The sequence below is a fragment of the Tauraco erythrolophus genome, chromosome 3 (genome assembly GCF_009769465.1).
Source record: "Tauraco erythrolophus isolate bTauEry1 chromosome 3, bTauEry1.pri, whole genome shotgun sequence".
Taxonomy (NCBI): Eukaryota; Metazoa; Chordata; class Aves; order Musophagiformes; family Musophagidae; genus Tauraco; species Tauraco erythrolophus.
Genome location: NC_141467.1, coordinates 66,254,585 through 66,267,835, shown reverse-complemented (window position 1 = coordinate 66,267,835; position 13,251 = coordinate 66,254,585). Strand labels below are relative to the sequence as shown.

Genomic DNA, 13,251 nt, shown 5'->3' with positions numbered 1-13,251 from the left:
CAACCTGAGGTATAAGGTGTGGAGAAAGATGGGTTCTCTGCTCCTCACTGTGTCAGGAGAGCCTGCGGCAAAATGCCTGGCTATGAGGGAATGGCCTTGCTGATTTAATCTTCAAAGCCAGTAGCTGAAGCCTGGTTTTCTCTCATTTCTCCACCTACTCTTTTATAAGTTTACCTGTCTTGGCAGCTGTGAGTAAATGTTTGTATTTGCTTTTTGTCTTAACCTGTCTCGCATTAAGTATGATTTCAGTGTAATTGGATACTAATGACTCGTTCCTTGCCAAAGGATGTGGTAAATCTCCACGCAGAGCTTGAGGCACCTTACAAGCGCTCTGCATTGCCAGCTTGTTCTCTGTAATATCCAAAGTGTTACTGAATGTGCCCTCCCTCAGTGGCAGGGCTGTGCTGGACCTGCAATGACCAGGAGGGAAGAAGCATCTTCTAGGGATGGGAGCAATCAGGAAGACCTGGATCCCAGGGGCTTCTGTGGGGTTCGTTGGAGGATTTATGGTTTAGTGAAAGAACACATGGCTCTTGCACCATGTGCTGAGCAAGAAGAAAGGAGAATCTCCCATCAGCCAGAACTGAACCAGCAACTTAAAGTTTGTAAAAAACCTACATGTATTTGTAGCTTGCCTCACTGCCAGGAGAGCTGTCAAAAGAGCTTAGGAGCAGCCACCAAAGGTAGGCTTGGCATACTGTCAGGCACACCCGTCCTTCCCCACCTGCCCTTTGTATCACCCTTTCTCATTTCCAGCTCTTACCTGTACTCATCCCCTTCCTGGGCCACTAGCCTGATTTCCCAGCTTCGGCTCCAGCTTCCTCCAGATATGAGGATAGTTCCTTGCTTGACCAAGGTTTCGTCTCAAATCACAATTCTTGGCTGCAGCCCTCCCCTGGGTTTGAGCAGGGCCCATCTTACTGGGACCTGCTTTCCGAATTGCAGGGCTGCACAGCTGTTCTTGCATGCAGTATGTGCTCTGTTAACCAAAACTGAGTGGCCTCGGTGTGCTTAGAGCATTCGGTTAGAAGAGCATGCAAATCTGAGAAACTGCCCTTTTCTAACATCACCCTTTGTCCCATCTTCACAGCAGAGGTAACATCCCTAGGATCTCTGAGCAAATATGTGGGATCTCTCTAGCCTACCTGGCTGGGGGAATGTGGTTGATGATCTCTCTGGCTGCCAGCTGGAGGAATAGGTCCAACTCCAATCTGCCCTACTAGAAAAAGGCACTACTCCAACTCCGGCAAACTCCTGTTTGCAATTACATTCTTCCTGTTGTTCTATTCTCCTCAGGCATTTGGACATGCTCGCACCCTTTCATTCACTTTGTGGTTTTTCATGATTAATTCAGGGGAAAAAAAACCAAACCCATCTGCAAAAGAGGAGCTGTTTGCAAGTCTCTGCTTATAAAGGAGTTGCTCCCCTCAGTGCTTACCCCCTCCACTGACCTGAAGCAATCAGGAGGAACTTGACCTCATCTTCACTACCCACCTTACTAGCTCCTGCAAAAAATAAAGAGAGTAAGAAGGAAAACTAAGAGAGGACGGAAATAACAGATTGAAAGTGAGGTGTCTGTGGAGGCAGACAGTGGCTCTACCTCTCACCTGCTGGATACCTTCTCTAATTCTCACATCTTGCTCCCACTCCGTGTCTTCTTCTTCGTTGTCGCGGCATGACACTCCTCCTTTGGGCTTCAGTTTGACAAGCAACTGCAGACGGGATGGGGCAGCCTGTGCCTCTCGCCTTCCTCGTGCTGACCCTGGCTGCTGGACCTGATCTGGTCCCCTGGCTTGCACCAGCTGAGCTGATTCACCTCACCGACTGTTAGATGAGGATTATCTCATAGATATAGATGCTGGATTATCAAGTTGACTCAGGTGCCTGGAGTGACCACAGACCACCAGAGCAAAGACACAGCGAGTTGTGTAGCTAAGTGCAGTGGAGAAGAGGGGAGGAGAAGTGAGACCTCTTTACTTCGAAACAAGAAGCTGCTAAACTGGCTCACCTTCCTTTCAAACTTCACCCTCAATATCCTCGTTGTTTTCCCGAACGTAATACCTTCATTATCCCACAAGATGGTCCATGACTTGAAGGAGTGCTCACAAGCAAGTCAAGCCAAAAGCCATCACTTATCACAGAGCCTGGCAAAATCACCACTGCTGAGGGAGATGAAGTAGCAATGCTGTTCAGGTAAGGTTGTAGTGATTAATGTCCATCTCCAACAGCTCCCGCCATTTTCCCTGGCAGCAGATTATGTGAATCCCACCCTGCTCCTAAGGAATGGAAAAAAGAGCCATTCACGTTTTCTCAGGCTCCCTAATGTCCAACACTGGCTATTTTTCTGTTGTTGTTGTTTGCCTAATGAAGCTAGGGCTAATCAGGCAGTTTGTTTCCAGTAGCCGAGCTCCCTCTGCTACAGACCGGTTTAAAAAAGCCTGAATGGACAGGTGTGAGGCCAGAAACCAAACAGCAATCAAAGGCTGCCACCGGAAAGAGCCCAGCAGCTCGCTGACACCCAGGTTACCATCTGTGTTTGGCTGCCGTAAGGTCAGCAAAAGGCCCAGAAAAGCAGGCAGCAAGCATCACCAAGAAGTCCCAAGACGGAATCCAAAATGCTACGAATCTATGAGGTGTTCCCTGTCTCTCCTTGGAAAAGCAAAGCTTACTTTGCATCTGATTGACAAGGGAAAAACTGGAAAACAAGTTCTGTGATGTCATAACCTTTGTGGAGCACACCAGATGACCAAGACCACGGCCACTGGGGCACTGGTCTCCTTCCTGAAGCACCAACGTGATGCTTTTGTATGGATTCGAAGGCAAAGCCGATCTTGGCTGTCCAAAGAGAATTGTCTGAGCTGCAGGAAGGAAATGTGGGGTACAGACCAAGAGTAACTCAGAGCTTGGGGCAGGAGCTAACGTGCAGGTGTTTTAATGGGAGAGGCATTGACGTGACAGTGGAGGGGGGGGTCAACTGGAAGATAAGGTGCTGATGCTGTCTTGGTGTCTTCAGAGCTGCCCTCATCCCTCTGAGTGGATGAGCTCTGCTCCACACCACCCAGCCTGTCCCAGCCCTGCAAGACCTATCTGTCTGCTCTGGGATCCTTCTGCAGAGGCAGGACCAAGCGTGGCATGAAGGCTACAAGTTTCTTCTGCTACAACATTGCGGAAGCTGAGGCAGATTCCACCTGCCACCAGCTGGGATTTCACCTCCAGACACCGCGGGAGAAGACAGGCTCTCTCAGCCCCAGAGGCTACTGAGGCTGTGAGGAACAGCATTTACAAGCGAAGGGACATGACACAGCTCCCAGAATTTTGGGAACTGGAACTTTTCACCTGTCTGCATAGATACCACAGCAGGTGACACGATGTGACTTGTTCCCAACCAGCCAAACTCTTCATCATGGTGGAACAACATCAGATACGAAACTTGGACTCGGATATTGGGGGGAAAAGGGGATTTTTTCAGGCTCACTTTTTGGCGGCCCCGGTGACCAACACCGCCTACGCTGCCGCTTCTTGCCGCTAGGGGCCAGTGGCGCAATGGATAACGCGTCTGACTACGGATCAGAAGATTGTAGGTTCGACTCCTGCCTGGCTCGCTTATGTATTTTCTTTTTACAGCTCCCACATCTCGCCTTCCTGGTTTCTGCTTCCCTTGAGTTGAGTTTCTCACTCAACTTGGTATTGATTGAAGGAAAATCTGGGAAGCTTAGGGAAAAAATCCAAAACAAAACGGTTGGAAAGATGGAGGTGCAGATTTCCTCATAAAGGGATACGTTTAACTAAGTTGGTACCCATGCGTCCTCCTGCTCAGCATCCTTGCAAGCTTTCAATTGGGTCAAGTCCATCTCCAAAGAGATTTATTTTTAAAAATATTGCTTATTACATGGACCTTTCCCAACCCCACTGGGAACCTCCAGCACCCAAGTCTATTCCCGGCATCTTCCGGTTTTCCACTGTCATGCTCCGGCTCGACTGACCCCATGGAATACTCACTCATTTGGCTCCTGCTGCTGAAATGAGATTTGGCTGCTCTGGATTGTTGTGGTTTAACTTGAAACCAAGACATGCGGAATGTCCTGGGTAGCTAAAAATTATGTCCAAGTGCCCAGGACATCAGTTGAGAAAGCTGCTGTTAGCTGAGCAATCACTGGATAGATCTTGTGACCCTGAAATCCCACTTAACTCAAGCCAGGTAAAGAGTAGGTACAAATAGAAATGTGTGCTTACCATATTCAAAATAGATACTCTTGTCAGTAGAGCTAAAATAAAGTTTTATATACCAACAACATCAGGAAAGATGCTTTCCCATTTCCAATGTTCTCCCACCTGTGTGTTCAGTAGGACATCTTGTCCCTGCACATGTCACGTATCTCAAATTGCATCCATCAGCCAGCACCTCTTCATGCAGGAACATTTTTACCATCTCTCCTTTGAAATCCTCCAGGCAGTCTGAAAATTTTTATCCTCATGCTCTTAACTCCCCTAAGATTTATTCTATTTTCCCTTTCTCTGGGAGAAGAGACAGCTTCTGCTTGAAATGCAAAGAAACCTTTTCTTACGATGCAGGAGCTGAACATTTGCTTTTGTTGGAGCAGGTGTCCTCCACTGTACCTGTCAGGCCACTTAACAGCCCCTGATCCAGCTTTTTGCCTGCCCGCCTCTCTCTGACGACCCAGTGTATCAGAGTGAAATATCTTACAAATGGGGTTTTTATCATCTCTGGCATCTTGTGTTATTAAGTGATACAAATGATTGAATAGGATACAGGCACACAGCTCATTATTGGCCCTTGCTGGAGACCAGATATAGAAATAATTAGGCACTTGCAGATGACTGGTTACTAATAATTTGCTGCTACATGAAGTATTTAGCAAGCTACACTATCATCCAAGCAGTGACTAGGCTGTTATTGTAGTAAAAAGTATTTAGTAAACTTAAATACATGAGCATGTCCTAGAAGAATAAGAAGCTGAGCCCAGCAGTTACACTAATGTAACAGGGCCACAGCTCAAGTCATAGAATAGTTGCTTAGCATACAGTAAGTTCTGAAACTGGTGCCTAAATTTGCTGAGTTCTTTTGGGTTTTTTTTGTCTTTCCTGGCTTTCATCCTGTACTACCTTTTTTCTGCCTTCCTTTTCACTTACAGGTAACACACACAGTTCCACAGAAAATGCATGTATAGCAATACTTTCTGGGTGAGGGGGAGAGAAAAAATGCCTTGGAGATGGAGGGGGAAAGGAGATCGTCCTTTCTCCAGAGGATAGAATAGAACAGAATATTTCAGTTGGAAGAGGTCTACAATGATCATCTAGTCCATCTGCCTGATCAGTTCCAGGCTGACCAAAAGTTAAAGCATATTGTTAAGGGCACTGTCCAAATGTCTCTTAAACACTGACAGGCTTGGGGCATCCATGACCTGCTTGGGGCATTGATCACCTTCCATTCCATTCCATTCCATTCCATTCCATTCCATTCCATTCCATTCCATTCCATTCCATTCCATTCCATTCCATCCTGTTCTGTTCTATTCACCAAGAAAAAAATCAGTCTTGTGGCCCTGAATAGAGTCTATGCCCAGTCTCACACTGAGGAGTGGCAAAGGGATGTGCTTTTGGGCTATGGATTCAGATTTGGCTGCTGCAAAATTTGGCAGTGTGTGCAAACACGTAAGATAATGGACATCTAAGGAAATGGATGCCTTCCCTCAATTTCTGCTCACCGGATGCCCCTGTTCCCTGCTGGAATCACTTTTTACACCTGGATTTCTCCTGAGATAGTTCCCGAGAGAGATGCACTGCACCACGCTGGAAGAGAAAGGAGAAAAGGTCGGTGGGGGGTGGGGGTGTGTCCACACGAATGCACAAAAATGTACTAATTAACAGAGAGGTAGCTGGGGCCAGGGATGTAACGCATAAAGCGGGTAACTACAGAGCAGAAGCTTGTAAGTGACCCCTGCTGAGCTTCGTAAATCTGTTTCCCTGCTGATAATCTTGCTTGTGCTATATTCCTCCAGATAGTGGGTCTTCCTTGCTCTCATACCTGAAATCTACGTCAGAAAACCACTCTCATACAGAGAAGACTCATTCAAGGTTGTTTTGAAAGAGAAAATTTCTATTCTTCCCCTGCTACGCAGACAGACGTGGCCATCTTCAGACATGTTTACTCTCCCCAAGCCAGGAGTTGTTGCCAAGCATGTTTTTCTGCAGACCACGTAGCACTTGCAGTGAAAAAGAAGACTTGAAGGAAAAAGGAGAGGGGATGGCAAAACAAAAGAATAGAAGATGGGGAAAAAAAGCAGAGTATGAGTCCTGGCCCTCTTATTTACAACATCCTAAGCAAGGCCATGCTCGTCTGCACTAAATCCATTCTCTATAAAGGACCCCTACGCCCTCTCCCACTGCTCCACCTTCTCCCAAATCATCCTGTGCAGCCCCTTACGGCACAGCCAAAGGCCAGGACCAAACATCATGTGAGTCACCTGAAGCCAAGAGATCGTGGAGTGCTTTTATCCACTCCCATCAGCCATGATGTTCAGAGCTCTCACCCATAAGGATTATCTGACATTGTATAAAGCCAAATCAGTAAGGATTATTTGGTACCACGTAAAGCAACACGCAAACTGAGAAGAGCCTGTCCAGAGCTGAACTAGCAACTCAAGGGTCACCATGGAAAAGAAGACCTAATAAAACTAATCAAGACTGATCTAAATTCTAAATTCTAATTAAAAAGTCTCATTTTTTGGCTTCATATAGGATAATTCCAAATAGATATTATTACTATTACATGTTACTATCATTAACTATATGTTATTAAATTATGTATTAATAATTATCTTATTATTAATAATATTATTACAAGAAACAATGAAGTACTTCCAAAAGCATCGCTGCAACATGTATTTCAATGTTTACTGCAGGCCTGTCACTTCTTTGCAGCATTTTTTTTTTTTAATTTACTTTTTTTTTAAAAAAAAAAAAAAGGAGAGATGTGAACCACTTACTTATTACATGTGTTTGAAACAGCTTTAGGAGCACCCGTCTGGGCGGCGCGGCGGCCGCGCCGTCGTCTATTCACCGAGGGGCCAAAAAAGTAAAAATCCCCCAGGAGAGAGGTAAAAATATCGGCGTCTCCTTCGAGCCGGAATCGAACCAGCGACCTAAGGATTCCCGCGGGGCGGCGCCTCTACAGTCCTCCGCTCTACCAGCTGAGCTATCGAAGGGGCCCGGCAGCCGCCCCCCAGCGGCCGCCCAAGGTGCCGTCCCGCCCTGCGCCAAGTTTCGAGCATGCGCGTTGCCACGGCAGCGTGCCGGGGCTGAAGACGCGCATGAGCGCAGCGGGCCCGCCGCCAGAGAGGCGTTTCGTGAGCGGGCGGCGGCTCAGAGTTTTGTCGCGAGTAGGGCCAGTGGCGCAATGGATAACGCGTCTGACTACGGATCAGAAGATTGTAGGTTCGACTCCTGCCTGGCTCGCTTGCGTTTTGGTGCCTGGGTTCGCCTCACCGTGCCGCGATTTCGCTCGCCCGCGGAGAGGAGAACTAAGCCGGCCTGGCTTCTAACCCTCCCGGGCGGGCAGCAAAACCCCAGCATGCTTACATAGAAACATGTATAGTACCATCCCGTTAAATGTGCCCCTTTCTTCCTTTTAAGTAGACATCTCACACACTACGTATTCTCCAGAATATGTTCCAGATGTGACCAGTTATTGTCACGTGAGTGTGAGCAACAGCAGAAAAATGAGGGTCTCAAGGATGACATGACATGGTGGCATGCCCTTCCCTCCTGCCACCTTTCGCCTGTCTGCACATCCTCGCATCGTCACCGTCACGAGGCAGTTCACAGGCGTAGCGAAGGAGAGGATGGCAATTCCAAACGTTGGCAGTACTAATGAGCTACCTCGGTTGTTTATTCATAGCAACAGGAACTCCTTTTTACAGTAAACTTGCACTGAATTCACAGATTGCAACTACTCCAAAGCTGTGGAGTGTCCTTGAATCTAACCATTGGGGATGTCTTCCTCCCCTCTCCTGCTAGTGAGCTGTTCTTCACACGCTGTGTAGCCTTTGTATATGTCAAAAAAGGGTTCCTGCAAAATCACATGCTCTTCATTCAGCTGCACAAGAAGGGTGCTCTCACACTTCTCAAGACTAGTGGATAACCACTATGGAAATAATGGTCTTCATCCCAGCAGTATTGCTCGCTGCCTTCAGGGACCTCAGGGTTATTTTCATGGTGTCATTTTTAAGACTAACCCTACTGTGTCAGGCCAATCATGGGCACGCTGTTCCTCCCCCAGGGCCTAAAGGATTTTTCCCCATGTAATTTATAGGTGCGTTAATCGGGTTAATTTCTTGGAACAGTTAACGCGTTCGGCGAAATGCACTTGGAGACCGTTGGGGCAGTTTAAGCCCGGGTGGGGTGGTGCTACGCAGTTCCTGCCGTTGCCGTCGGGAGACACAGTAACGCAGCGATGAGCGTAGCTGCTGCTACACGACGCGCTCCCACGAAAAACTGCCCCCTCGGCAGGAGAGGAACGAAAAACAGATACGAGCCAGGCAGGAGTCGAACCTACAATCTTCTGATCCGTAGTCAGACGCGTTATCCATTGCGCCACTGGCCCCTGACACTATGCTTTTTCCCTCGCTACGCTGTGTACCCAACGCCCGAGCCCAGCGCCCCGCCGCGCCGCGCCCGGCACGCCACGGCTCCCGGGACCCCGCACGGCACCGCGCACACGACCCGCCCCGCCCTGCCCCGCCCCGCCGGCAGGAGGCGCTCCCGGCAGACGCCGCCCCGCCCCGCGGCGAGCCCTGGCCAGGGCTACCGCTCGCCTCAGGGCAACGAGCCGCGCGCATGCGCCGTGCAGCGCCTGCGTGAGCCGTGCTAGGTTCTTGGTTCGTGGCGGAGAAGGGTTCAGCAGCTCCCTTCGATAGCTCAGCTGGTAGAGCGGAGGACTGTAGAGGCATTGCCCCGCGGGAATCCTTAGGTCGCTGGTTCGATTCCGGCTCGAAGGAGAAGCCAATTTTTTTTTTTTTCTGTCCTCCCTCATGCGAGGTGCTTCTGTTTAACTGGTTGCAGATGCGGTTCTTTTTCTCTAACGGACCCAGCTGCACTGCAAACCGAGCCTCTTCTGCTGCGGCTCGCCGACTTTCAACAGCAGCTGTTGCTACGGGAGCAGAGGACACGGCGCCTGCTGTGCGACTGCCAACACCTCGTTAATTTTTAAAGGAAAACAAGATGTTTGTTGTTCCTACTCCAGTTTACCACAAACCCTCATAAAGCAAGTTAGTGCAGGAGGATACCTGTTGAGATCCCTTTATCTTGTCACAGATAATGAGAATGTCGAAATTCTGAGGGGCTTTTTTCCAAACCTCCTCTCCCCCAAGGTCTAAGGTCTAGACAATATTTTTCCAGAATAAGGAAGTATCTACACATCCCTGGAGGTGTTCAAGGCCAGGCTGGACTAGGCTTTGAGCAAACTGATGTGGCGGAAGGTGTCCCTGCCTATGGCAGGGGGCTTGGAACTAGATGATCTTTCAGGTCCCTTACAACCCAAAGGATTCTATGATTCCATGACTCCATGATTTACATACTGCCACAAGAGGAATATGTTTTCAAATCCAGCCAGGCAATTCTTGGCACATATTAACTCTCTCTGCTAGTGGGAAATTGCGTGTCTGTACCAGCGTCTTTCTGAGACTATCTTGCAGGTGTCGGCTACCGCACAGCCATCCCATACTGTCGCCTTTCCTACCCTGGGACGGGTGACGCTGGCACGAAGGACTGAGTCCTCTCATTTGAAACTCTGTACCCATCCATCCCTCTCAAAGTGACAGGAGATGCTGGATGTGATGATTTGGACTTTAGTTTGTGGAGAGAGGAAGAGGATTACTTTTACCTGCGATCTCCCTGCTTTGTAACAGCACAATGAATGTTTTGTTTTCTGTAGAAAAAGACAGCACAGAAGAATATCAGTAATTGTAACTGTGTTCAGTTTTACACACTTCATAGTTTTTCTTTAATGATTTTATTCCAAAGAGAGGCAGAAATGTGATTCCTTTTGATGGAAATCATGTCCATACTTTGAGTGCTAATTCTGAGGGAAGGCAAGCAATGAAATCAAATGACATACAACTACATTTGATGCGTTTTGGTTTAAGCACAGCAGTTTGTGCTATGAACTTGTTGTAGGGAGAAAAGTGCACAAACTACCTAAGTAACTGGTTATGTTGATGGTAGGCCTAAACCTTCTATGATGTTTCTTCCATTCGATATTTTGAGTGAATCTGTGTATGAGTTAGTATGGAAGCACGCAAAAGGACAGCTCTTTGAGAATACACCCAGCCAGAACAGTTGCCTCTTGTCCGTTTTTCAAATGCTTGGGCTGCTGTGGTCACAGAGACCTAGATACCATCCGAGTGAGAAATATTCCTGTCCCGTAGCAGGCCCAGGCTATCCAGCACCCTGTGCTGGCTCTTGGACAGACACGAAACCCCTGAGTGAGACGCCGGCCCCGGGGAATTTGACAGCACGTCTGCCACTGTCCTCAGCAGCATCACGGTTTCACTCACTGCCCGCACCCTTTGCTGGGGAAAATCGTTCCATATAGAAACTGATGCCAGTAAAACTACCATGTTATATCACTTCTTTGCACTGCTGATTTTTTTTTTATGCAGACATAAAGCATTCTGCCTTATTTAAAGGATTTGCAATGTGCAGTTATAGCTCTGGCTGTTTTGCATGGGTAGGTGCATCTGCTGCAATCCAAGATTAAGTTCCTCTTTGGGGAAACCCTGAGTTGCCACTTGCCACTTGTCAGAGTGCAAAGCTGTAATTCTGGACAGCTATTTCTGCAGCTTCTCTAGCTGTTACTGGAACAACATTGTTAATAGCATGGAAAAGTAAAGGGAGTTCTCCAATTCATACATAGGACATTTATTAGTCAGAGTGGTTGACAGTAAAGGTAGATTTGAAAGTATCGTACTTTACATATAAATAAATGCAACAAAACAGAACAGAATTTTGAGGATCTGTACATTTTGAGAAGATTAATGGGTGTTCAACTGAACTTTACACGGAAACAGATCACGTAAGCATAGCTATGTTCACGTTAGGAACTTTTCTGAAAAGCGAACATGAGTAAAATCACGCTGAGGAGCTAAGTCCTGAAATCCTTGTTCATCCTTTCTCCACACGTCCTCAGAACAGCTGATGCTGAGAGCAGTGAGAGAGGCAAATGCCCTGGTACTCTGAAAACTAAGTTTCCTCTTTTGAATTAAACCATGGGTTCAGACACTCAGATATTTAAGCTACAAGTCCTGGAGAACCCGCTCAGAGGTTTTTGACTAACTGAGATAATACGTTGTGGCTTTTCTATACAGATCCCCATGTCTGTAAAAGGACTTTGCAAACACGCAGCAGCTTGTCCGTCTTTGCATCACACTGCAAGATCGAGTCACGAATCTTTCCCAAGAAAAATCTCTCATTTAGAAAGAGTGAATAAGAATCACCTGATGTTGTGGTACACCTCAAGCCCATGGTCCCTGATTTCAGTAAACTTTGGATCTGGCCCATAGAGTGGGGTCTGGACAGGCATCCAAGCTGTTACATGTGAAAAAATTCCTCAATTGCTTTTGCTAATCTGGGATTTACCTTTCCCTCCCTGGCATTAGCCCTGATCTGTAGCTGTTGTTGAAATCAAGGGTGCAATTCTCAGGGACTTCCATGGGAGCAGGAGGATGGATTTCACATGGGAAAGAATTCCACCTATAATGTGTAGCTTTACTATACATTATTCAGTAGTAAATTTGGAAGTATTTGGGCTTGTCTCTGAATGCTTTTTCCATCTCTGCTGGAAATAGTCACTACTTAGCGTTTGAACACTCTCTCAGTGAATTCGTCTCCCAGATGGTGAAACTTAGGAAATCACTTCGTCTGCAGATTTATTGCGTACTGCGTGATCTCCCTACTCCTTCGTTTGGTGTTAACGCCAGAGAAAACACCATGTGAAGGGCAATAGCAAAGAAAGCCAAAGGATGTGTGTGTGCACTGGGGCGAGTGGGCGCTGGTGTCCCCCGGCACGTTCCCAGTGGGCTGCGCTCTGCACGTCTCACAGCACTAGCACACCAACACACAACCTGCCGTCTGATCCGGCCACCCGGCAGGAAGATTTACAGCACTCGGCTACCACCGGGAACGTGCCTTCTGTGGCCACATCTACGCAGCGGCAGGATGGTATCACCAACTCCCCCTCCCTTGGGACCACATCCCCCCAGCACGGCTGGGCAGGCAGGGTGGCAGTCTGGATTTATGTACATATGAGTGGCCTCCAAAATTATTTGCAACCTGCAACTGAGAACAAAGAGGAGCCCATGGGTAAGAGGGGAGCGAGTGCCTGTGTACAGCCTCAGCCATGCCAGGACGTCCCCTCTTCTCTGAAGCAGAAAAATAGGGGTATTTCTGAGGGTAATGTGAGCGTTAGCTGGCCCCAGTGCCTGCGCCTGGAGAACAGATATATAACCTGATCTGGAATTAATGGCTTTAAAAATGTCCATGTGTCATGGGAACTTTAAAGAAATGTTAAAGGTACTATTTCTTGACTTTGGACTTACAGCTAGTGCAAGGAAACACACTCTTTTCCCATATATTTAGCTGTCACTGAATGACATTTGATGTGGAAGGTGAGAATAGAAGGAAGACAATAACATTTCACAACCGCAGAATCCAATTCTAAGGAAGGGAAGAACACTTTTGACTAGCTATATATTCACTGGTCTATATAATATAGGGGTACATTACGTCCCCCTTTAGACCACAGCACTGTGATTAGAGGAGCAAAAATAGCAAATGCACAGAACTAATAATGATGGATGTATCGTGATCGATAAAGAGAAATTCAGCTGTCCAAGGCTTAAACTACTATGTCAAACCAGTGAAGCGCTAAGTTTAAGATCTCAGAGGTATTTCTTTAGCTCTTACAAATTAGAGGCCTAATTTCTTCATGCTTGCTTTAGCCACACCACACGTATCTCCACTGATTTGTGCAGTGGTGCACCTGAATATATATCTCAACCCTACCTCTTTGTTTAAAATCACACCATGGGGCAGAGGGGAGGACCCAGGGTCACCCTGATGAGCCAGGCTATGAGGAGGACGGTCACTCCTGTGCTGCTTCCCTGCCCTGCCAAGTCCTTGCTGCTCCCACAGCCCCGGTGCCAGCGCTGATGCGATGGCTCCCAGCCCAGTGCC

The 13,251-nt window shown here is 47.6% G+C and overlaps 5 non-coding genes across 5 annotated transcripts; 3 read left to right on the top strand and 2 right to left on the bottom strand.

The window, feature by feature from the left end:
* The first annotated feature begins 3,529 nt into the window (after positions 1-3,529).
* Positions 3,530-3,602, top strand: TRNAR-ACG (transfer RNA arginine (anticodon ACG)). The gene has a single exon. It is a non-coding gene; the product is annotated as a tRNA-Arg (tRNA).
* Positions 3,603-7,135: 3,533 nt separating this feature from the next.
* TRNAY-GUA (transfer RNA tyrosine (anticodon GUA)) lies at positions 7,136-7,226 on the bottom strand. The gene is given in 2 exon segments: positions 7,136-7,171; positions 7,190-7,226. It is a non-coding gene; the product is annotated as a tRNA-Tyr (tRNA).
* A 177-nt stretch (positions 7,227-7,403) lies between these two features.
* Positions 7,404-7,476, top strand: TRNAR-ACG (transfer RNA arginine (anticodon ACG)). Its single transcript has one exon. It is a non-coding gene; the product is annotated as a tRNA-Arg (tRNA).
* Positions 7,477-8,550: 1,074 nt separating this feature from the next.
* On the bottom strand, positions 8,551-8,623 carry TRNAR-ACG (transfer RNA arginine (anticodon ACG)). Its single transcript has one exon. It is a non-coding gene; the product is annotated as a tRNA-Arg (tRNA).
* A 303-nt stretch (positions 8,624-8,926) lies between these two features.
* On the top strand, positions 8,927-9,017 carry TRNAY-GUA (transfer RNA tyrosine (anticodon GUA)). The gene is given in 2 exon segments: positions 8,927-8,963; positions 8,982-9,017. It is a non-coding gene; the product is annotated as a tRNA-Tyr (tRNA).
* The last annotated feature ends 4,234 nt before the right edge of the window (positions 9,018-13,251 follow it).